The sequence below is a fragment of the Lithobates pipiens genome, unplaced genomic scaffold (genome assembly GCF_037356315.1).
Source record: "Lithobates pipiens isolate NorthernLeopardFrog02 unplaced genomic scaffold, aLitPip1_a1.2 Scaffold_3, whole genome shotgun sequence".
NCBI lineage: Eukaryota > Metazoa > Chordata > Amphibia > Anura > Ranidae > Lithobates > Lithobates pipiens.
In genome coordinates, this window is record NW_027507790.1 from 248,246,757 (window position 1) to 248,269,992 (window position 23,236).

Consider the following 23,236-nt stretch of genomic DNA (forward strand, 5'->3'; position numbering starts at 1 on the left):
GTCCGCCTGTTTTTTAGGTGGACCTGAATGGACACTCCATAGAGGTCTATGGAGGAATGGATGTCAGTGGTGACATGTTTGCCGACATCCAACCCGCTCCGATCCGAAAAAGCGCGACGGAGGAAAAAAAAAAAATCTACTTTTCCATCTGTAATCGGATCGGGTGACAAGGGACTCTACGCTCCATCTTCATCAGATCCCCCATAGGGGAGAGCAGAGCTGACAGGTCAGTCCCTGCACAGTGTCGTGCAGCTCTAGCGTCCCCGTGGATGGCTCAGGTATCTATGCCCGGAAGTGGGCACAAAATACCTGTATTAGACAAGTATCTGCTTCCCCCCGAAAGGTGCCAAATGTGACACCAGAATGGGGGAGGATTCTGAAAAGCGGAAGTTCCAATTTTGCACTTTTTTTGGACAATTTTGGGCTTTAAAGGAGTTTTAAAAGCAGAAGGTAAAAAAACCTTCTGTGTGTAGCAGCCGCCCAGCACCCCCTGATTACTTACCTAGGCCCCATCACTCTTCAGCTATGTCCATGAGTGACAAAGTCAGTTGTCCAATCAGGGGAGAGAGGGGGCGGAGCCAGGCTCTGTGTCTGAATTGACATTCGGAGCTGTAACTCTGCTCGGGTGGCCCCATAGCAACCTGCTTGCTGTTGGGGGACTCGACAGAAGGGAGGGGACAGGAGCAGCGAAGAGTCACCCAAGAAGAGGAGCATCTGGGCTGCTCTGTGCAAAACCAACATGCGCAGAGGTGGTAAATATAAATCGTGCTATTTTTTTTTTTTTAAACAAGATTTTACAGTCACTTTAAAAATCCCCATAGGCTATGCTTTAAAGTTTTTTTTTATTTTTTTTTTGTTTTTTACAGAGTTACAGAGAAGGTCTAGTGCTAAAATTGTTGCTCATACTCTAACATTCCTGGAGATCTCACATGTGTGGTTTGAACACTGTTTACATATGTGGGCACAACCTACGTATGCGAGCGCATCTGCGTGCATGAAGCACTTTAAAATTGTATTTTATTTTTCTTTTATTGTTTCTTTTTACATTTTCCCTTTAGTTTTAGTTTTTTTGGATCACTTATTCCTATTACAAGGACTGTAAACATCCCTAAGAATAGGGCACGACAGTTCCTCTTTATGGAGAGATCTGGGGTCTATAAGTCCCCAGATCTCTCGTCTATGCTGGAAAGGACTGAGATATATAATAAAATAGATTTCAAACTTACAAACAGCGGTGTTTACATCTGCTGGCTCTGAAAGTGACGTTATGACGTCGCTTTTGGCCTCCGAGCCAACAACAAGCCAGTATGATTTCTTTTACTTTGCAGGGAATCGCCTGCTGAAAGAAAACCTGTCTGGATGATGCCTGCAACTAAAGGCATCATTCAGATAACACCACTTAAAGTCCAGGATGTCATATGATGTCCACATAAGGATAAAAAAAAATTGGATCACAGGCGCAAAATAGAAAAAAAAAAAATCTGTATATTTGCAACTCATGTATTTAGAACAAGTCAAGCTTGAAACACTAAACTTAGGGAAGAACAGGTCTTCTTTAAAACGTTACAAGATCAAAACGTGACAGAAGGGGCATTAAAACCCTTAAAATGAAAGGCAATAGAGATTCACAGCAACTATGAAGTACATGCATCACTAAACCCGATACCTTAATGGATCTAGAGATGTGAGGATTCCTCAGGGAACGGGAAATTGCCGGAAAAGATATGCCACATCCCATAGATGTCTATGAGTCATGCTTGTCAAAATATCCTAGATATATTAGATGACACGTAGGGATGCAGGGGGTACTGACATCAATTTTGAGACAACGGTAATACCATTATATTTTGTCTTTTTAAAAGAGAAAAATAATCCTGTTGATCAATATTGAAAAAGCATTGTTGGCGAATCAGTAAATATAACCCAATAAAAAGGGTAAAGATAGTTTAATTTTAGTGAGTACACAGATATTCTAACACTGCCTGAAATAGCGGACATGTCTGTGTTGCTGTGCAGTTCTATAATTATTGCATTACATAACTAAGTGTTCCTTCCAGTGCAGCATTTCTCAACCTTTACCCCAGAGGAACCCTTAAAGCAGAAGCAAAAACGCTAATTTTTTAAATGTACCTACAGGAAACCTTATAATATAGCTTACCTGTGGCTACAATGCATATCCCCTAAACGTGCATGGTTTAGGAGATATTCACATTGGTAATAGCCAATGATATCACCATGCTATGAACGAACACAAAAGGGATGTGCTGACCACTCCCCTAATGCTTTAACATCATTTTCAGGCTAAAGGGAATCCCAATAAATAAATAAAAAATCACCTTAGAGAGACTGAAGCTTCTTTAGAGGTGGGGGAGGCGAGGAGAGCCGGCGGCCAAGGAAGAAAGCCCCCCCCCCCCCCTCCTACAGCGGCGGCCAAGGAAGAAAGCCCCCCCTCCCTCCTACAGCGGCGGCCAAGGAAGAAAGCCCCCCCCCTACAGCGGCGGCCAAGGAAGAAAGCCCCCCCCCTACAGCGGCGGCCAAGGAAGAAAGCCCCCCCCCCCCCCTACAGCGGCGGCCAAGGAAGAAAGCCCCCCCCCCTACAGCGGCGGCCAAGGAAGAAAGCCCCCCCCCTACAGCGGCGGCCAAGGAAGAAAGCCCCCCCCCCTACAGCGGCGGCCAAGGAAGAAAGCCCCCCCCCTACAGCGGCGGCCAAGGAAGAAAGCCCCCCCCCCCCTCCTACAGCGGCGGCCAAGGAAGAAAGCCCCCCCCCCCTCCTACAGCGGCGGCCAAGGAAGAAAGCCCCCCCCCTCCTACAGCGGCGGCCAAGGAAGAAAGCCCCCCCCCTCCTACAGCGGCGGCCAAGGAAGAAAGCCCCCCCCCTCCTACAGCGGCGGCCAAGGAAGAAAGCCCCCCCCTCCTACAGCGGCGGCCAAGGAAGAAAGCCCCAACCCTCCTACAGCGGCGGCCAAGGAAGAAAGCCCCCACCCCCCCTACAGCGGCGGCCAAGGAAGAAAGCCCCCCCCCTCCTACAGCGGCGGCCAAGGAAGAAGCCCCCCCCTCCTACAGCGGCGGCCAAGGAAGAAAGCCCCCCCAGCAGCGGCCAAGGAAGAAAGCCCCCCCTCCTACAGTGGCGGCCAAGAAAAGAAAGCCCCCCTCCTACAGTGGCGGCCAAGAAAGAAAGCCCCCCCTCCTACAGCGGCGGCCAAGGAAGAAAGCCCCCCCCCTCCTACAGCGGCGGCCAAGGAAGAGAGGGGGGCCCCCCCATCCTCCAGAGAAGAATACCCCCTTACAGTGGTGGGCACTGCTAAAAAGCTCATTGGGGCTGTCACTGGTTCTGCTGAGTGGTGATGGACTCAGAACTATGCACCATCAGATGGGAGGTAAATCAGACACAGTTAACCTATGGAGGAGCCCTAGGGCTCCACAGAACCCTGTCCGAGAATGGCTGCTCTAGTGGTTATAAAGTATAAATAATGAAAGTGGGATCAGATGGGCACTAACACACAGCTGTAAAGCAAAGTCACTATGCAAATATGGTTGTGCCATACATATTTAGAAACTAAAGTTCATTTAAAACGTCAATTGAATTATTTTCATTATGTTGATCACAATCTCCAACACACCTAATAAAAAAAAAAAGACATTAACCACTTCCAGCCCAAGTATGTCATATGACGTCTGAATTTCAGTGGAGATCTCTGAATGATGCCTACAGCTACAGGCATCATTCAGGTCTCATCTTTTAGAGCCAGCGATTCTTTGCACCGTAAGAATGATCATAGCAGCAGTTCCACCGATTGATCCTTCTTACATTCTTACAGGAGGCTGAAGGGGACAACCCCCCTCCCACCGCCCTCCCGTGCCATCGGGGACCCAGGGAAAGAATCCGCCACCGCATGAGAAGCAGAGATTTCCAGTCATCTCTATTACCGTCGGTGGCCCGGGCACAACTTTATGATGTCACGTCAGCCCGTGGTTGTAAACAAAGTTGCACTCGTTGATCTCATGCTTTCCAGCCTGGAGAGATGTGGGGTCTTACAGATCCCATATCTCTCCATAAAGAGAACCTGTCATGCACTATTCCTATTACAAGGGACGTTTACATTCTTAAAATACAAAGAGAAAGTGTAAAAATAAAAAATAAAGTAAAGTAAAATACATATGTAAACGCTGTTCAAACCACACGTGGTATCGCTTGCCTGGCCTGTCAGTGTAGGTGGACGGCCATGTCTTGGTAAGTTTGCAGTTGTGCCATACTCTTTCCATTTTCGGATGATGGATTGAACAGTTCTCCGCGACATTTTCAAAGCTTGAGATATTTTTTATAACCTAACCCTGCTTTAAACTTCTCCACAACTTTATCCCTGACCTGTCTGGTGTGTTCCTTGGCCTTCGTGATGCTGTTTGTTCACTAAAGGTTCTCTAAAGCCACAGACACACCATCAGATTTTCTGCAGGTTTTTCCCACCAAAACCATATGAGGTCAAACTTTAGGAATTTCAATTTGTATGCAATCAGGCAGGCCCTTGCACTACATGGTTTTGGTAAATCTGAAGACAAAAATCAGCAGAAAATCTCATAGTGTGTATGGGGCTTAAACCTCTGAGGGCTTCACAGAACAGCTGTATTTATACTGAGAATAAATTACACACAAGTTTACTAATTAGGTGACTTCTGAAGGCAATTTGTTACACTAGATTTTAGTTAGGGATCAGGGTGGAAGTAAAAATTTTTTTTTTTTTATCACCACTTGCCTGCCAGGTACTTTCACCCCCTTCTGCCCAGGCCAGTTTTCAGCTTTCAGCACTTGTCCCACTTTGAATGACAATTGCGCTGTGATTCAACACTATACCCAAACTACATTTTTATTATTTTGTTCCCACAAATAGAGCTTTCTTTTGGTGGTATTTATGTTTTTTTTTATGTTTTGCTAAACAAGTGAAGACCGAAATTTTTTTCCCCCCTCCAAAAGCTTTTTCATAGTTTGCTGTGTTTGCAAACAGGTCATTTTTCTTCTTCACCGATGAGACAGCGCTGATGGGCGGCACCGATGAGACAGCTGTGAGAGCAGAGATCTGTTGCTGTAACCTGTCACACTGCATGTATACTCAGACTGCAGTGCCAGCCTGCGCCCCCCCCCCCCTCCCTGATCACTGGCCCAAGTAAGATACAAATAAAGAGTGCAGCCAGCCCGTCACCTGTCCCAGTGCTGTTTATTACCACCGCCATACCCCGTACCGGGGGCCAGACCACCGCCATACCCCGTACCGGGGGCCAGACCACCGCCATACCCCGTACCGGGGGCCAGACCACCGCCATACCCCGTACCGGGGGCCAGACCACCGCCATACCCCGTACCGGGGGCCAGACCACCGCCATACCCCGTACCGGGGCCAGAACCACCGCCATACCCCGTACCGGGGCCAGACCACCGCCATACCCCGTACTGGGGCCAAATCAATGGGCAGCAGCGCTGAAGCTGTATATATAGACCAGGGGTCTCAAACTAGCAGCCCTATAGCTGTTGCAAAACTACAAGTCCCATCATGCCTCTGCGTGTGGGAGTCATGCTTAAAACTGTCAGCCTTGCAAAGCCTCATGGGACTTGTAGTTTCGCAACAGCTGGAGGGCCACCAGTTTGAGACCCCTGGTATAGACTCATTGATTACTACAGCACTGCATTTTGATACATACAAAGCTTCCCGCTGTACACATCTAAACAGAGTTTTGTTTTTATTTCTGCCCCTGTAAATGAGCCCTTAAATGCATTATGGGTCTGTTTATCACATTTTAGAAACCCTTATTAGGGGTTTATTTTGGTGGATTTTTTCTTTATGAGAATACTGGTTTAACCACTCGCTGACCGCAATACGTAAACGCACGCAGTTTGCAAGTGGTTTACTGAGATTATGGCTGAAACAATCAGCCATAATCCCCGATATTGTTTTTTTTCAGCGAGTGCCAAAAGCGTTTCAAGTGGCGTCCCCTCCCGCCGCTCTCTAGTGTTTCTCGGGCTTACCGTTTCCACCAGCTTGCCCGAGAAATGATCTGACAGTGTAGCGCACTGGTCACAGAGGCAATAAAAGAGTAGATGATCTTTGATTGTCTTTATGGCCTTGGAGGATCAGAGCAATGTCATGGCGTCATTTATGGTCCAGGGTGGAAGTAAACATTTTTAACCACTTGCCTGCCGGGCACTTTTACCCCCTTTCTGCCAAGATCAATTTTCAGCGCTTGTCCCACTTTGAATGACAATTGCGCGGTGATTCAACACTATACCCCAACTACATTTTTATTATTTTGTTCCCACAAATAGAGATTTCTTTTGGTGGTATTTATTCACTGCTGGGTTTTTTATGTTTTGCTAAACAAGTGAAGACCGAAACTTTTTTTCCTCCTCCAAAAGCTTTTTCACAGTTTGCTTTAAGGCTGCATTCACACCTGAGCGTAGCGTTCAAGCGTTTTTGCGGCGTTTTTACCGCGATTTGCTGCGTTTTTACCGCGTTTTGCCGCGATTTTGTGCAGGGCAAAAGGTCACCAATGTTAAAAGAAAAAAAACGCCCAAATCTGCTCAACTCGAACGACAAAAAAGGGTCAGGAACTTGTTTGAGCTTCAGGCGTTCGGCTTCAGGCGACATGTAGTGGAGATGTGAACCATCTCCATTGAGAATAATAGAATTTTTCCCCTCTAGCGTTTTGTAGCTTCAGGCTTCAAGCTACAAAACGCTCAGGTGTGAATGGGGTCTAAATGTTTGCAAACAGGTCATTTTCCTTCGTCAACGATGAGACAGCGCTGACGGGTGGCACTGATTGACAGAACTGGTGGGCGCTGATAGGTGGCACTGATGAGACAGCGCTGATGGGCAGCACCGATTGGTGCCACTGATGAGACAGTGCTGTTTGGTAGTCCTGATAGGTGTTCCTGATTGGAAGCACTGGCGGGCACAGACAGCGCTGATATGCGACACTGATTGGCAGAACTGGTGGGTGCCAATATGTGGCACTGATTGGCAGCACTGGTAGGCACTGCACTGATAATCTGTGCCAATGTGCCTTTTAAAGAAGCCAGTTATCGACTCTCTTCTTGTGCTGTCAGCATGAGGAAAGGAGTGCCAATAACCAAGCTCTATTTACATCCATGATCAGCTGTGATTGGACACAGCCGATTATGTGGTCAAAAGCCGCTGATTTGCGCTCAGCAGTATCCTCCACACAGTGTGCCGCATAGCGGGCACGATCAAAGGAGGTCATCATATGACAGCGTCCCAGAACTAGCCGTCTGCTCTGTAGCCATCATTCGGCTACAGCGCGGTCAGCAAATGGTTAAAAGCAATCAACCCCCCCCCCCCTTTCATCTTCCAGGACAGCTACTTTGAGAGATGAGCAGCTCCGCCCTCTACAGGAAACACCAATCAGACATCATTTAAAAAGGTCTCCCCTTCCTCTGACACTCAGTTGTTTCTATTACACGGGATTCATCACTTATTTATATTAAGGGATGTTTACATTCCTTGTAATAGGAATAAAAAAAAAAATATATATATATATATAAAATAAATAGGCTCTCCGATTCCCCCCGTATTGTAATTGTACTGTCTGCCCTAACGTTGTAAAGGGCTGCGTAAATTGTCTGCGCTGTATAAGAATACATTTTATATAATATATAAAATGTATTATATTGAATGAATGAAATACTTGTAAAGCGCACAATGCGAACTGAATCGCTGAAAGTTTACGCAGTGCTTTACGTTAGGGCAGACAGTACAATGGGAACTCAGAGTCCTGAGATTATATATATATATATATATATATATATATATATATATATATATAACACATCGTGCCTTAAATAAAAAAAAATATATATATATATATATATATATATATATATATATATATATATATATATATATATATATATATATATATATTTTTTTTTTTTTTTTTTTAACCAGTTGCCGACCGCCGCACGCCGATGTACGTCGGTACAATGGCACGGGCAGGCATAAGGACATACATGTACGTCCCTTGCCTCCCGCGGGTCGGGGGCCCGATCGGGCCCCCGCCCGGTGCCTGCGGCGGTCGGTATTCGTTCGGGAGCGATCCCGGACGAGGGGACGGCCATTCATTCATGGCCACCCCCTCGCGATCGCTCCCGACGAATAGAAATCCCCGGTGACATCACTTCCTCTCCTGTAATGTAAACACAGGAGAGGAAGTGATGTATTCTCTCCTCCGTGTCGGTATTTTTCGTTCCGACACGGAGGAGAGCGGATCAGTAAGTTGCACCAACACTCTACACACACAGTAGAACATGCCAGGCACACTCACACCCCCCCTTTACCCCCCGATCACCCCCCCAATTACCCCTGCCCCCCAGTCACAGTGACACCAATGTCATTTTTTTTTTTTTTTTTTTTTTTTTTGCATTGGTGTCATTTGTGACTGTAATAACTGTTAGGGCAGTTAGAGTTAGCCCCCTTTAGTTCTAATGTACCCCCCTAACCCCCCCAATAAAGGTTTAACCCCGTGATCACCCCCCGTCGCCAGTGTCACTAAGGCTGGGTTCACATTGCAGCGGTTTATGAGAACGAATGTGATTCGCACCGCACTGCAGTGCAAATCACATCCGATCTCTGTGCGATTCGAGTTCAGCCATTCGCCGCACCCGCCGCAAATTCGCACGGGACCCTTTTTTTGGCCCGCAGCAGAATCGGATCGCATGGGTGTTCACACCATGCGATCCGAGTTTGCAGATCGCACTGCGATATGCGAACTGATCTGGGGGTGTCAGTAACATTTCACTGACACTCCCAGCAGTTCGCATAGGGCAGTGTGAACTGCCGCCGGGAGGCATGCGATGCGGGAACCCGCCGCGGATTCGCGGCGTTTCCGCATCGCTCCAGTGTGAACCCAGCCTAATAAGCGATCATTTTTCTGATCGCCGTATTAGTGTCACAGGTGACGCTAGTTAGGCAGGTAGGTATTTAGGTTCGCCGCAGCTTTTTATAGCGCCAGGGACCCCCATATACTACCGCATAAAGCCCCCTGATTGCCCCCTAGTTAACCCTTTCACCTGTGATCACCATATAACTGTTACAGGTGACGCTGGTTGGTTAGTTATTTTTTTATAGTTTCAGGGCACCCGCCATTTATTACCTAGTCTCACTAGTGTACCCCTAAATTTAGGGGTGTCTACTTTCCAAAATGGGGTCATTTGGGGGGGGTTTGTGCCATCTTGGCATTTTATGGCCTTCAAAACTGTAACGCCCTTAGAAAGCCTGAAGGCGGTGCTTGGTTTTCGGGGCCCCGTACGCGGCTAGGCTCCCAAAAAGTCCCACATATGTGGTATCCCCGTACTCAGGAGAAGCAGCAGAATTTATTTTGGGGTGTCATTTCACATATGCCCATGGCATGCGTGAGCAATATATCATTTAGTGACAACTTTGTGAAAAAAAAAAAAAAAAAAGTTTGTAATTTTCCCGCAACTTGTGGCAAAATATAAAATATTCCATGGACTCAACATGCCTCTCAGCAAATAGCTTGGGGTGTCTACTTTCTAAAATGGGGTCATTTGTGGGGGTTTTGTGCCATCTTGGCATTTTATGGCCTTCAAAACTGTAATAGGTAGTGAGAAGTGAACTCAAAAATTTACGCCCTTAGAAAGCCTGAAGGCGGTGCTTGGTTTTCGGGGCCCCGTACGCGGCTAGGCTCCCAAAAAGTCCCACATATGTGGTATCCCCGTACTCAGGAGAAGCAGCAGAATTTATTTTGGGGTGTCATTTCACATATGCCCATGGCATGCGTGAGCAATATATCATTTAGTGACAACTTTGTGAAAAAAAAAAAAAAAAAAAAAAAGTTTGTAATTTTCCCGCAACTTGTGGCAAAATATAAAATATTCCATGAACTCAACATGCCTCTCAGCAAATAGCTTGGGGTGTCTACTTTCTAAAATGGGGTCATTTGTGGGGGTTTTGTGCCATCTTGGCATTTTATGGCCTTCAAAACTGTAATAGGTAGTGAGAAGTGAACTCAAAAATTTACGCCCTTAGAAAGCCTGAAGGCGGTGCTTGGTTTTCGGGGCCCCGTACGCGGCTAGGCTCCCAAAAAGTCCCACATATGTGGTATCCCCGTACTCAGGAGAAGCAGCAGAATTTATTTTGGGGTGTCATTTCACATATGCCCATGGCATCCGTGAGCAATATATCATTTAGTGACAACTTTGTGAAAAAAAAAAAAAAAAAGTTTGTAATTTTCCCGCAACTTGTGGCAAAATATAAAATATTCCATGGACTCAACATGCCTCTCAGCAAATAGCTTGGGGTGTCTACTTTCTAAAATGGGGTCATTTGTGGGGGTTTTGTGCCATCTTGGCATTTTATGGCCTTCAAAACTGTAATAGGTAGTGAGAAGTGAACTCAAAAATTTACGCCCTTAGAAAGCCTGAAGGCGGTGCTTGGTTTTCGGGGCCCCGTACGCGGCTAGGCTCCCAAAAAGTCCCACATATGTGGTATCCCCGTACTCAGGAGAAGCAGCAGAATTTATTTTGGGGTGTCATTTCACATATGCCCATGGCATGTGTGAGCAATATATCATTTAGTGACAACTTTGTGAAAAAAAAAAAAAAAAAAAAAAAGTTTGTAATTTTCCCGCAACTTGTGGCAAAATATAAAATATTCCATGAACTCAACATGCCTCTCAGCAAATAGCTTGGGGTGTCTACTTTCTAAAATGGGGTCATTTGTGGGGGTTTTGTGCCATCTTGGCATTTTATGGCCTTCAAAACTGTAATAGGTAGTGAGAAGTGAACTCAAAAATGTACGCCCTTAGAAAGCCTGAAGGCGGTGCTTGGTTTTCGGGGCCCCGTACGCGGCTAGGCTCCCAAAAAGTCCCACATATGTGGTATCCCCGTACTCAGGAGAAGCAGCAGAATTTATTTTGGGGTGTCATTTCACATACGCCCATAGCATGTGTGAGCAATATATCATTTAGTGACAACTTTGTGTAAAAAAAAATAAAAAAATTTTTTTTTTGTCATTATTCAATCGCTTGAGGCAAAAAAATAAAATATTCAATGGGCTCAACATGCCTCTTATCAATTTCCTTAGGGGGTCTACTTTCCAAAATGGGGTCATTTGGGGGGGTTTTGTACTGCCCTGCCATTTTAGCACCTCAAGAAATGAGATAGGCAGTCGTAAACTAAAAGCTGCGTAAATTCCAGAAAACGTACCTTAGTTTGTAGATGTGACAACTTTTGCGCAAACCAATAAATATACAATTATTGACTTTTTTTTTACCAAAGACATGTGGCTGAATACATTTTGGCCTAAATGTATGACTAAAATTGAGTTTATTGGATTTTTCTAATAACAAAAAGTAGAAAATATCATTTTTTTTCAAAATTTGCGGTCTTTTTACGTTTATATCGCAAAAAATAAAAATCGCAGAGGCAATCAAATACCATCAAAAGAAAGCTCTATTTGTGGGAAGAAAAGGACGCAAATTTTGTTTGGGTACAACATTGCATGACCGCGCAATTACCAGTTAAAGCAGCGCAGTGCCAAAGTGTAAAAAGACCTCTGGTCATTTACCAGCAAAATGGTCCGGTCTGAAAGTGGTTAAGGCACGATGTGTAAAAAAAAATAAAAAAAAAAGTTAAGAAAAAAGTTAAGAAAAAAGTAAATCGCCCCCGATTGTTAGAAAGCGATATTTCTAGCACTGGACCTCCAGCTGTTGCAGAGCTACAAATCCCATGAGGCATAGCAAGACTCCGACAGCCACAAGCATGACACTCAGAGACAGAGGCATGATGGGAATTGTAGTTTTGCAACAGCTGGAGGACCGCTAATTGCATATACTTGTTCTATAGGGTCTCTGCTTTAAAAAAAAAAAAAAAAAAATATAATAATAATAATAATAATAATAATAATAATAATAATAATAATATATATATATATATATATATATATATATATATATATATATATATATATATATATATATATGTGTGATTCTCCCTGTATTGAATTGTATTGTAATGTCTGCCCCCATGTTGTAAAGCGCTGCGTAAACTGTCGGCGCTATAAAAATCCTGTATAATAATACATATATATATATATATATATATATATATATATAGTGTGGGGGGTTTAGAAGCAAAAAATAAAAACATAAACATAGTCAGAAGAGGTTGTCAGGACTACATAAACATTTGCAGGAATATCAGACAGCAAAATAACTCTCCAGCACCGCTTTCTTCTCGGGGTCTCGGATTATTTGGGGGGTTTGGTAATCTTCAGGCCTAAAGATGAGGGTTTTTATCACATGTTGAGGAAAACAAAGCCATGTCTCCAGCAGGGAGAGGGCTGGAAGCCATAGAGATGAATATTAGACAATGACCCCCTATGGGCCCTCAGTTGGGGCCCCCCGAGCTCTATGGATGAGGTGTTGGGGCCCCGCAGTGTATATCCCCTCACTCACTCCCGTACTCACCCTCCTCCTCCGGGGCCCGTGTTTTCTCTCCGCTCTCCCGCAGCCCGGGGGATGGGGAGGCAACACAACCGCGTCACCCGCAGGAAGAACACCGAGCAGCGGCCCCCTCCGCTCCTCCTCCTCCCGGGCCTCGCCGGACTCCCAGGCCGCAGACAACAATCCCCCCCTTCACGGGTCGAGCGTGCGCAGCTTCGGCGCAAGCGGCGGCTACATCCGGGACACTGGGGAGGGCGGAGGGAGGAGCCGGAGCGGCCAGCGGGAATGCGTGGGCGGGGCCCGCAGCGACAGAGGGGGGCTGGATGGTTACCGTGGCAACACGAGCTGTGATTGACGGGCGTGGATATCGGGTGGGAGGGGGGAATAGGAGGAGAGGTAGAGGAGGGGACTTGTGCGGTTACCATAGTGATGCGTTTGACTAGCAGGAAAAGAGGCGGGGAGGGGTGTGGCGATAGAGACAACGAGGAACAGGAGTGGGGGGCGGATATAAAACTCTCACTACAGCAGTAGGAGCTGTGATTGGTGGGTTTGACGATTGGTGAAAATGGGCGGGGACCGGGAGTGGGCGTGTCGATATGGTAATGAAGAATAGGGGCGGGGATAACTTTGGCAACAGGAGCTGTGATTGATGGGTTTGACTATTAGGAAGACGGGTGGGAAGAGGGGCCGTGTGTCCATAGGGTAATGAGGAGGGGGCGGGGATACGAGCTAACTACAGCAATAGGAGCTGTAATTGGTGGGTTTGACCATTGGGCAGAGGGGGGCGGGGATAATACCTCCCTACAGCAGTAAAAGCTGTGATTTGTGGGTTTGACTATTAGGAAAATGGGCGTGTCTATAGGAGGCAATAGGGAACAGGGGGCGGGGATAATACCACCTACAGCAGTAAGATCTGTGATTTGTGGGTTTAACTATTTAAAAAGTGGGCGTGTCTATATAGGCAAATGAGGAATAGGAGGCGGGGATAACTTACTACAGCAATAAGAAATGCGATTTGTGGGTTTGACTATTAGGAAAATGGGCGTGTCTATTGAGGAAAAGGGTCGGGAATAACTTCCTACAGCAGAAAGAGCTGTGATTTGTGGGTTTGACTATTGGGGAAATGAGAAGGGGCGTGTCCACATGAGGCAAATGAGGAATAGGGGGCGGGGATAATACTTTTGGAGCTGTGATGGATAAGTTTGGCCATTGGGAAAATGGGGCGGGAAGGAGAGAAGGTGGGCGGGGCTTTATTTATACTGGCAATGAGGGGACGGGGATAGTACGTCACTAGGGCAACAGGAGCTATGATTGACGGGTTTGACCATAAGGAAAATGGGTGGGTGTGGCCAATCAGCTCAATAAGGGGGCGGAGATAATGCCGTATTACAGCAAAGGCAGCTGTGATTGGTGGGTTTGACCAGTGAAGAAAATGGGCGGGCAGGAGCCGTATAGCTGGGGCAATGAGGAATGGGGGCGGGGATAATACCTCATTACAGCAACAGGAGCTGTGATTGGTGGGTTCCACTATTGGGAAAATGGGCAGGAAGGAGGGAAATGAGGTACAGGGGGTGGGGATAACACCTCACTATGACAACAAGAGCTGTGATTGGTTGGTTCAACCATGGGGAAATGGGCAGAAAGGAGGGCAATGAGGAACAGTGGGCGGGGATAACCACCTCACTATGACAACAGAGCTGTGATTGGTGGATTTGACCATGGGGTAAATGTACAGGAAGTAGAAAAGATGAGGGTGTCAGTCAGTGTGTGTAGAAGAGTTCCTCAGACATGGCTGTGTGTGGTGACATGTCATAACATGCGCTGACCTGGTCACCGCAGTCTTTTATGGAGTCGTAGAAGGAATAACACACGTGTAGGTTGTGTTGTTGGCAGAAAAATGAGTGACAGGAATCTGGAGCAGCGGATGAGCATCAAACGTTGTGTGAAAACGGGCAAAAGCGCGAGTGAAACTTTGGCTCGGCTACAAGAGGCGTACGGTGAACATTCCATGAAGAAATCCAGTGTCTTTGAATGGCACAGGCGGTTTAAGGAGGGGCGGGAAGACGTCCACGACGACGCGAGAAGCGGGCAGCCGAAAACCCAAAGGACGGAGGAGAACGTGGAGCGGGTGCGGACCCTCCTGCGCTCGGACGGAAGGCTGAGCGTGCGAATGATGGCGGAAGAATTGAACATGAACCGGGAGACCGTGCGGCAGATCCTGACGGAGGATTTGGGGGTGGGAAAGATCTCCGCAGAGACGGGGCCACCAATCCTCACAGGAGATCAGAAAGAACGTCGTCTTCGTATTTCGTGCGACCTCTTGAAGAACGCGGAGGCTTTCAGTCGGGTGATCACCGGAGATGAAACATGGTGTCTCCAGTACGATCCGGAGACCAAACACCGGAGGAAAACCAAGAATTTGCCTCGCCCGAAGAACGCACGCACCTCTCGCTCTCCGTTCAAAACCATGCTGGTGTGTTTTTTTGATCACAAGGGGATCGTTCACTACAAGTTCATCGAAGGCGGTACAACGGCCAGCCAACAACGTTACTTGGAAGTCCTGAAAAGGTTACAGGAATCGGTTGGGAGGGAAAGATCGGAACTGTGGCCCGACAAGTGGGTTCTCCACCACGACAATGCCCCCGCACGGGACGAGTTGAGTGTGCGCCAGTTCCTGGACCAGAACTCCATTCCCAAACTTGACCAACCACCTCACTCCCCTGACTTGGCACCCTGTGAATTTTGGCTGTTTCCAAAACTACAAAATGCCTTGAAGGGACAGAGATTTGATGACATTTCGGACATCCAGCGCTCCGTGATAAAGGTACTGCACAGCATTCCGGAAAACGAATTCCAGGAATGCTTCCGGCAGTGGCGCAGTCGTCTAGAAAAGTGTGTCACTTCGCAAGGGGGCTATTTTGAAATTGATGACAGCCACTAGTGTATAGGTAAGCAAACTTTTTTTTTTTAAGGTGGAATTCCGGCTGAAATATGAATTTTAAAATGAAAATACCCCTAGAATACTCCCGCCTCATGCAACATAACAAAGGTATGCTGTAAACTATGCCCAGTTTTCTATCGGCACAGCATCGTTTTCTTACTTTGTGAAGTTCCTGCACATCGCGGCCATCTCCAGTGTGGGCATCTGAAGCCGCAGTGTCCTTCCTGTATTCTGTGCATGCACCTGCCGATCTCGCACATGTGCGGTGCAATCTTGGTTTAGCTTGCAGTGCCAAGCTGACCAAGATTTTCCATAGACGCCAATGTTAAATGTTACTGGAGCCGTGCTATGTCAAGCTGACCAAGATTTTTCCATAGATGCCAAAGTTAAATGTTATGGTAGCCGTGCTATGAAAGCTGACCAAGATCTTCCATAGATGCCAATGTTAAATGTTACGGGAGCCGTGCTATGCTAAGCTGACCAAGATTTTCTATAGATGCCAATGTGGAATGTTATGGGAGCTGCGCTATGCCAAGCTGACCAAGATCTTCCATAGATGCCAATGTTACATTTTATGGGAGCCGCACTATGCTAAGCTGACCAAGATTTTTCCATAGACACCAATGTTAAATGTTACAGGAGCCCTGCTATGCCAAGCTGACCAAGAATTACCATAGCTGCCAATGTTAAATGTTACGGGAGCAGTGACATGCCAAGCTGACCAAGATCTCTCAGGAGCCAGTGCAAAACCAGGAATGGCGTACGGAGCTGCAGAGCGGCTTAAGGAGGGAGTGAAATTAGATATAGGCATAAATCAGGTATGTGAACATAAAAAAAAAAAATGAATAAATTGCCAATTCATTTTAAGAATGCACATTAGTGCTGCATGGTGAGGAATAAACAATGTGTGTGGAACTCCACTTTAAGGCCCCTTTCATACGGGGCGGACTCTGTTATAATCAGCAGGGGATCTTTCTACAGAGCGTGCAGATGACCGGTCCACTAAATTTATGCGGACAGGGACAGAGCCTGCTCTGCTCTATGGCCTAGTGGGTGTAAATGGACCATGCTGCCCGTTTACCTCCAACTGCCCTCTGATCCCCCAGATCGGATTTAAGGGTAAGCAGGTGTAAACGGACACAAGTCTGTTTTCAACTGCTGGTGCATAGGGGTGAATGGAGGGTCCGTTCAGGTCCACCTGAAAAACTGACAGACGGACCTGATCAGACCTCTCATGTGAAAGGGACCTTAAGCCTCAGCTAAGTGGAATCCGCTTGCTCAGCGGGGGATCTCTCCGCTGATCCCTGCGGAGCTGGCGGATAACAACAGGTCCGCTGTGCAGAGCAGACATGAACATAGTTCCGCTCTCCTCCATAGGGCAATCAGATGGAAATGGGGTGCCTGTTCAGTTCTATCCACTGGACAGATGGGGAATGGGACCACCATCTGTCTCTTTTTGTTGGATCGGATGGCGGTGGGATTTGCCGATCCATAGAACAGACTGGAGGGTCCGATCAGGTCCAACTGAAAGGGGCCTTATACAGGGAGTCTCCGAGTTACGATCCTCCGACTTGCGAACAACTCCTACTTGCGAACGGCAGGCAGCCCCAGCGGGCACATCGGAAAACGCCGTTCTGCACATGCACGTCCGGATTACGAACAAATCCAACTTAAAGGGATTGTAAAGTGAATTTTTTATTTTTTTTTAAATAAGAAACATGTTATACTTACCTCCACTGTGCAGCTCGTTTTGCACAGAGTGGCCCCAAACCTGCTCTTCTGGGGTCCCTCGGCGGCTGTCTCGGCTTCCTCCTGCAGGTGCTTCTCACGTTCATGCGAGCTCCCTCGCATGGTGAGAAGCATCTGCAGGTGCACTCCCATGATACAGCCGGCGGCTATAGACGCTCGCTGTATCACACGGCCCCGCCCCCCGGCGCTCCGCGTCAGTGGATGTGATTGACAGCAGCGCGAGCCAATGGCTGCGCTGCTTTCCATCCATCCACTCCAGCCAATCAGCGGCCAGGCTGAACGGTGGAAAGGACGTCGGGGGACGAGCGCGGGACTTTCAAGGGGTGAGGTAAGTAAAACGGGGGGGCTGGGGGGCGCCGGGACTGTCAGATGTTTTTTCACCTTAATGCATAGAATGCATTAACCACTTTCAGACCGGACCAATTTGCTGGTCAAAGACCAGACCACTTTTTGCGATTCGGCACTGCGTCGCTTTAACTGACAATTGCGCGGTCGTGCGACGTGGCTCCCAAACAAAATTGACGTCCTTTTTTTCCCACAAATAGAGCTTTCTTTTGGTGGTATTTGATCACCCCTGCGGTTTTTATTTTTTGCGCTATAAACAAAAATAGAGCGACAATTTTGAAAAAAACGCATTATTTTTTACTTTTTGTTATAATAAATATCCCCCAAAAATATATAAAAAAACATTTTTTTCCCTCAATTTAGGCCGATACGTATTCTTCTACATATTTTTGCTAAAAAAAATCGCAATAAGCGATTATTGATTGGTTTGCGCAAAAGTTATAGCGTTTACAAAATAGGGATAGTTTTATAGCATTTTTATTAATAATTTTTTATTATTTTTTTTTTTTACTAGTAATGGCGGCGATCTGCGATTTTTATTGTGACTGCGACATTGTCGGGGACCCATCGGACATTTTTGACACATTTTTGGGACCATTGTCATTTATACAGTAATCACTGCTATATAAATGCAGTGATTCCTGTGTAAATGACACTGGCAGTGAAAGGGTTAACCTGTGGGTGGCAGTGTAGGGGTTAAGTGTTCCTAGGGGTGTGTTACTAACTGTGGGGGGGTTGGGCTTTCATTTAGTGTACACTGATCTCTGCTCCAATCACATGGAGCAGAGATCAGCGTCACTAGTTGCTAGGCAGAATGGGAAAATGTTGTTTATACAGCATTTCCTCCATTCGGCCGCTCCGTGAGACGATCGTGGGGATGCCCGCGGCGATCGAGTCCGCGGGTCCCGCGACCGGACTCACGGGGGTCCCGACCAGCGGGGGAGCGCGCCGCCGGCGGCGCGCTCCCGATGGCACGGCGGCAACGAATATTGGACGTACATGTACGCCAATATGCCTGCCCGTGCCATTCTGTCGACGTACATCGTCGTGCGCTGGTCGGGAAGTGGTTAAGGTGAAAAAACATTTACCTTTACAACCCCTTTAAGAGCAAACAGGCAGTCCCTAACCTGTTTGTAACTCAGGGACTGCCTGTACTCCATTCCAATTACATGATTGCATAATAAAATCAGCAGAGCTTCCCTAATTTCAGATCTTCCCCTCTGATCTACAATGACTGCACTTCCAAGTGCACTTTTAGTGCAAAGTGGATTTGCCTTTAGTAAATAACCCCCATAGTGTTGTACCGCTGAGATCCTCTTCCGTTTTGCCACCATTCGGTCCTATGCCACAATGTTTTCTGTGATGTCATCGGTAGGCATCTGCTTTTCTGGGTTCAGCAGGCACACCTACCTATCACAAGCTGCTAGGCAGTGGGCACGCCCCCCTCTTTTACTGATTGAAGAGCTATATGACGAGTATAGGAGCACAGAGCATGCCATACCCCTAAGAAAATGATGTGCACCCGGGGACGGTCTGAACACTGCACTATTTTGGGAGAGGAGGGGGTTGATGGGAGGGAAGATCTGCTTTCAATTTTCACACCTTGTATACAAAGCCTCAGTCCAAGTGACAACAGACAGGACACAAAAGAAAAGCTGCAACACAAATAAAAATGTTATTTGTAGTAGGGAAAGGCCAGAACCTCAGTAATCTGTCCTTTTGTGTTTTTTCTCTCTCATTTCCTGTCTGGTGAAGCTGTTGTCACAGTGGCAGGAAATTAGGGAACATCTCTGTCTAGGGATTGTAATCTTTTTCTCTACTCTGTCCAAAACGAATAAAAGGGAGTTAGGAGCTTCAGTCAGTTCTGCAAAAATTAAAAGTCAGCAGCTACAAATACTGTAGCGGCTAACTACGGTATTAGTAAACTCTAGACACTCAACTGCCCAAGGAACCGGCGATGTCCTCACCCAGGCCAGTCCTTTATCACTCTTTAGGTGCCAGTCACCAGCATGTTAACTTTGGGCAGCTGACTGTGTCTCCTTGCGGCTTCACAGACGCGATCTGCACTGCACTGCGCTTTGTGAATGGTCCCGCAGCCTTCTGGGACCTGTGACGTGTCCCTGAAGGTTGCAGGTGGGGGGTGGAGAAGAAATTCTGGTGGAATCGCTACAGCTATAGGCGTGTGCTGGGTGTGCCTGGGCACACCCTAATCACCTAGTGCACAGTAGCATTATTGCTCTGTGTAGCAGCAGGGAGATGGCAAAGATCTCCCTCTTATCGACTATGTCATAAGAGAAGTACTTACCCACTTCTCTTTCACTGTGAAGGCAGGGAGATCAGTGTGCCAGGGCCATATATATATATATATATATATATATATATATATATATATAATGACACATACACACGCATGTTGGGGTGCACACCTATGGCTACAGCAAACTGAACAGAAATGGGAGCAGGTACCTGTCAAAACCAGGTACCCCCCCCCCCCCCCAAATAAAATAAGATATTCCAATTATGGCAGAGGAGGAGGATATGTGTAACTTCCTATTATGGGTGAAGTTTCGCTTTAACACATGATAATATGATAAAAAGTTGCTAAAGCACCCCAGTTTGCAAGAAATTGAACCTGACATATTTGGAAATTCACCAGGTCACTGCGTTAGCATGCGTTGCCTTAGTGCTCATTCACAGCGATGCATAGCTCCCAACTGTCCCTGATTTTCAAGGGACTGTCCCTGATTTGGAGCAATGTCCCTCTGTCCCTCTTTCCTCCTCATTTGTCCCTCATTTTGGTCTTATCCATATAGTTGTATATAAATTGCACTTTTTATCTTCCAAAAAGTGTTTCCCAGCGCTAAACCTTTTATCCAACTTCGAAATTGCTGCATTTGTAAATTTCAAAAACCACTATAAAGGAATAGTAGTGGTAAAAAAAAAAAAAAAAACCCTGGTGGGTTTAGTAATTTTTTTTGTAGGTTAATGCTCCTTTTTAAGGGGGCGTGGCAGGGGGGCATAACCTAAGCCTACATGCTTCTGCTAGTAGGTGTCCCTCATTCCCATCTCAAAAAGTTGGGAGTTATGGGGATAGATACGCCTGGAGCACCATGAAGGTAGCCAATGAAGTATCACCACCTCTACGGACTCGCCCGCATATCTGTGTTCCCACACAGACTGTCTGCGTTCAGGTCCATGCGCCGTTCTCTGCCAAACTCGGAAGTACAGGTGTGTCCATACGCCCACTACGTCTTCCTTGGATTACACGGGCTGCCTGCACACTGCTTCAGACCCATAAATAAACATCTTATCACACTGTACTGGCCTCTGCACCCCTGTGAATGAGCCCTTAGGCTGGATTCACATCTATGCATTTTTAGTGCTTTTTGCATTTGGCAGATTTGCACTACAGTCCATGTAACATGGTTTCCCATGGAACACGTTCTGTAGTGCAAATCTGCAAAATGCAGAAAGCACTAAAAATGCCTAGATGTGAATCCAGCCTTAGAGCAGGGATATGCAATTAGCGCACCTCCAGCTGTTGCAAAACTACAAGTCCCATCATGCCTCTGGTGGTCATGCCTGTGGCTGTCAGTCTTGCTATGGCTCATGGGACTTGTAGTTCTGCAAAAGCTGGCGGTCCGCTAATTGCTTATCCCCGCCTTAGAGCATTTGAGTTGTTCTTAAAAATGAGTGGTACTAATGCATGTATAGTTCCTTACCACAGAGTGTGAACCCAGCCTTAACCACTTCAGCCCCAGAAGAATTTACCCCCTTAATGACCAGGCCATTTTTTGCGATTCGGCTCTGCGTCGCTTTAATTGACAATTGCGTGGCCATGCGACGCTGTACCCAAACAAAACTGGCATCTTTTTCAAGTTAAAAGGTGAGTGATTGATTGCTGGGCCCGCCCCGCTGCGTAGCAACCAATCGCTCGCTTCTTACTACGGCCCAAGGATCCAACAGTGCCACCAGCAGGTGAGTCCTCTCATTACAGGTCCTGGGTGTTGGAAAACACCTGTTGGTGGACATTGGTACTGAGATCCAAGAGGCCGACAGCGCCACCAATGGGTGAACCCTTTCATGACAGACACACTCCTAAACCCCTGGAAAAACAACCTCCCACCATAACCCCCCCCCCCCCCCTCCACCAAATGATTTGGACCAGTGCACAAAGCAAGGTCCATAAAGATATGGATGAACGAGTTTGGGGTGAAGGAACTTGACTGGCCTGCACAGAGTCCTGAACTCAACCCAAAATAACACATTTGGGATGAATTAGAGCAGAGACTGCGAGCCAGGCCTTTTTGTCCAACATCAGTGCCTGACCTCCCAAGTGTGCTATTGGTAGGATGGTCAAACATTCCCATAAACACACTCCTAAACCTTGTGGTCAGCCTTCCCGGGAAGAGTGGAAGCTCTTGTAGCTGCAAAGGGTGGGCCAACTCAATATTAAACCCTATGGACTAAGACTGGGATGTCATTAAAGTTCATTTGCGTATAAAGGCAAGTGTCACAATACTTTTGACAATATAGTATACGTGGATATGAGTTTAGTTGTTGACGCATTCGGAGCATTCAATCTTCCCCTGGAATTCTATTTTCTCTGAACGCACCTAAATGTAGATAAATGCACAGTATGAAACGTACTATTGAAAACCATCACATGCATTCAGAAATGAAAGTTGTGTTACCATCTATAATATTAAGATCCAATAGAGAACGTTAAGTAGGCTTAGTGTCCTTGAGAAAAAACAATAAGTGCGACATTACAAAAAAACAGAACAATATACCCACACCCTTCATTTTACTTGTCCTTCACAACTCCAGCAATTCAGCTGTGAGTACAGAGAATTCCCTTCCAATGTTATGCCTCGTACACACAATCGGAATTTCGGCCAGCAAAGGACCGATGAGAGTTTTTCATCGGAAAATGCGACTGTGTGTACGCTCCATCGAACTTTTGCTGGCGGAATTTCGGCCAGCAAAACATTGAGAGCACGTTCTCAGTTTTTCAGACGGAAAAGGTTTCTATCGGAAATTCCGATCGTCTGTGGCAATTTCGACTCGCAAACTTCCAACACATACTCGGAAACAATTCGACGCATGCTCGGAAGCATTGAACTTAATTTTCTTGGCTCGTTGCAGTGTTGTACGTCACTGCGTTCTTGACGGTCGGAATTTGGTGTGACCGTGTGTAGGTAACACAAGCTTGAGCGGAATTCAGTCGAAAAAAACATCCAAGGCTTTTCTGATGAGAATTTCCGATCGTGTGTACGCTGCATTAGACTCAACAGAATGCTGAAGGATTTTCAGGTGAAGATTTGACCCCTACTTTGGGCAACAGTTCAGTTTAACTTGAGACAATGACCATATATCCAACAACATTACAAACAGCGGCGAAGGGTCAAATATATTTATTCCTGGGAAAGCTTTATGGCATCTTTGGTTAGGAAATGTTCATACATACCAGGGGTGCCCGACCAGTGGCCCGCGGAGCCCTCTGATGTGGCCCGCAACCTCCTTCTGTGGGATGGCAGATTGGCAAGCCCAGATCATGGGTTGCAGACCCGCCATCCCAGAGTATCTGTGTTAATGAAGCCGGCAAAGCAAGCGGCTGTGGAGCAGAGCTGTATAAGCTGATGTTTCCTGTATAGCGCCGTCTCTTGCCATAGGCGGAGTGATACCAAATTCACTCTGCTGGGGACAGCAACAGCAGGCGATACCTGAATG

At 46.7% G+C, this 23,236-nt stretch overlaps 1 protein-coding gene across 3 annotated transcripts in view; it reads right to left on the reverse strand.

Annotated features, from left to right (window-relative positions):
• SMAD4 (SMAD family member 4) overlaps positions 1 to 12,733 on the reverse strand; it is a 67,721-nt gene extending 54,988 nt beyond the window's left edge. Inside the window, exon 1 of one of the 3 annotated variants that reach the window (XM_077463002.1) lies at positions 12,493 to 12,733. The gene's annotated coding sequence lies outside the window, so the exon portion shown is untranslated. The remainder of the gene's footprint in view (positions 1 to 12,492) is intronic. The other 2 variants (XM_077463000.1, XM_077463001.1) reach the window with 2 other exon arrangements.
• Positions 12,734 to 23,236: the final 10,503 nt, after the last annotated feature.